At 46.3% G+C, this 2060-nt stretch overlaps 1 long non-coding RNA gene across 2 annotated transcripts in view; it reads right to left on the reverse strand.

Moving 5' to 3' along the window:
* LOC111817982 overlaps window positions 1-2060 on the reverse strand; it is a 17406-nt gene that overhangs the window by 14842 nt on the left and 504 nt on the right. Inside the window, exons 2-3 of one of the 2 annotated variants that reach the window (XR_002822070.1) lie at window positions 1738-1869; window positions 1386-1600 (exon numbers count right to left, since the gene is read on the reverse strand). This is a non-coding gene — a long non-coding RNA (uncharacterized LOC111817982). Of the gene's footprint in view, window positions 1-1385; window positions 1601-1737; window positions 1870-2060 lie in introns of those variants that run through there. The other variant, XR_002822071.1, reaches the window with a different exon arrangement.

Genomic DNA, 2060 nt, shown 5'->3' on the forward strand with positions numbered 1-2060 from the left:
TGTGTGTGTGTGTGGCCAGCTCAGCCCACCAGGGGGCGGGGCTGGCTGGCATGTGGTGCTGGGGGATCGAACTGTGGTCCCCGTGCTTTGCCAAGCTTGTTTCAAGTAGGTGCTTTAGACCACTGAGCCATCTCTCCAGCCCCCTCATTGTATTTCTTATGCCTTTAAATGCTGCCCATCGCATTTACCCAGCAGATAAATAGATAAAATTTCTTATACCACCTACAAACTCAAGAGCATTCCATTTTCCTTGAAGAGACATAAAAGCTAATCTGAATCGTGAATCTGCTACCACAGAAAAACAACATATATAATTCACATCACTAGGAAATAAATTTTGCTTATATATTAGAATTAAATTTTACCCAGTGTTCAATTTGCTGAAAACTCAATTCACAGTCAACTAATTTATGTAAAACAAAGCACCATGTGCTTCATAAAATACTCTTTGGGAAGTCACTAGCATATTTGACAAAAACTGCAACAAAATCACAAATTTAAAAGCAGTTAATCTCTAGTATTCTGTGATCTACTTGATGAAGACAATATAAATTATATGACAAATGACCAACTTTTAGATGGTAAAGGCTAATAAGATCTTTTTTTTTTTTCTTTTAACCACTCCACTTCAGCAGGCACTTTCACACAGTATTACCGTGGAGCAGACAGCAGGTATTATTACCCTTTACAGAAACTGAGGCTGAGTGACTAAGTGTCCTCCCCAAGGTCACAGGACTGGTAAGCAGTACAGTCATAACTACCCCAGGGGAGGAGAGGAAATTCCCACACGTAAATTCCTAACCAAAGAAAACCTCAATCATAAACACCTGGTGTCTATAATTAGTAGACTTGCACTCCCTTCACTAAAATTTCACTTCATCAGAGAACCACCATCCAACAAAACTGTTTTAATGTTAAAACGAAAACTGTCATCAATCTGGGAAAGGGCTAAAACTACAGCCCACCTGAACTATGCAATGTGATGCAGCAGTTTTTGAAAACGAATTAAATCACTATATGCTAAAACTCAAAGAGTACTAGTTGGCTAGTACTTGTTCAAACAGGGCAAGATGGTAAAGCACTATATGAAAGTATTTTAAAATACCTATTAGGCCACACAACACACCCAGCAAAGTCCTTGGAAACAGGCTAATAACCAAAGGACTTTCACCACCAGTGACATATCTGTATCACAAAGAAAGTATCCAGCTCTATGCAGCTACTACTAATTTTAAATTAGCCGGTAAATTGAACAAGGTCATTTTTCTGCTCTAAAAAGCTATGCATCTACAAAGGAAGGGCACCCTCTAGAAAAAGGAGACAAAATGCACTAGAATTCAGTCTTGTTAAAACAACTGTGTAAATGTCACAAAGAAGGCAATAGATTGAATTTTTTTATTTTTATTTTTTGCAATAGCAGGCCCCCTTTGTTGCAACAAGACAACTAATAAGCGAACCTATCAACTCGAACAGTGCAGAGCAGGCTCCTCAAGAGAGAGAGAGAGCGAGCGAGTTGTTGGAGTTGGACAAGAAAGGTCTCACAAAGGAGCCGAGTTCTGAGGAAAGGAGAGGTGATCTGGCAAAGATACGGGCCGCTAATCTGAAAGGGAAGACGTCGGGGAATAGCTACTGAGTTCATCAGAGCGGGGTACAGCAAGGAAACTGCAGTCAACTCCCGGGGAGCAGAAAATGCCGCTAGCTTGGGAGTGCGGGGAGCTCGCCCGCCGGCCAGTTTACCTGGGAGCGCTCGGCCCTTGTTGTGGTCAAACAATGGAGGCGTCCAGCGGCAGCAGCCCGGTGCGTGGGGCGCGCGGATCGTTCCTCATCACCTGGGCAGAACGCTCAGCGGCTTCCGCCCTGAGGAAGGCGCTGGAAAACACACAGCAGCGCCCGCTGCAGCGGCGGCCTGCAGCACCCCTGCGCCCGGCCCACAGCGCGGCCCTCGCCGCCCTCCCGGGACCCGCCTGGAACGACTCCAAGCGCGGCCGCCGGCTCCCCCTTCCCTGCGCTCCGATAACAATGGGCCGGCCCGGGGCCCCGCGCCCGCGGCCTCCGCCCGG

Source organism: Octodon degus, unplaced genomic scaffold (assembly GCF_000260255.1).
Source record: "Octodon degus isolate 3935 unplaced genomic scaffold, OctDeg1.0 scaffold00076, whole genome shotgun sequence".
In the NCBI taxonomy this organism is placed as follows: domain Eukaryota; kingdom Metazoa; phylum Chordata; class Mammalia; order Rodentia; family Octodontidae; genus Octodon; species Octodon degus.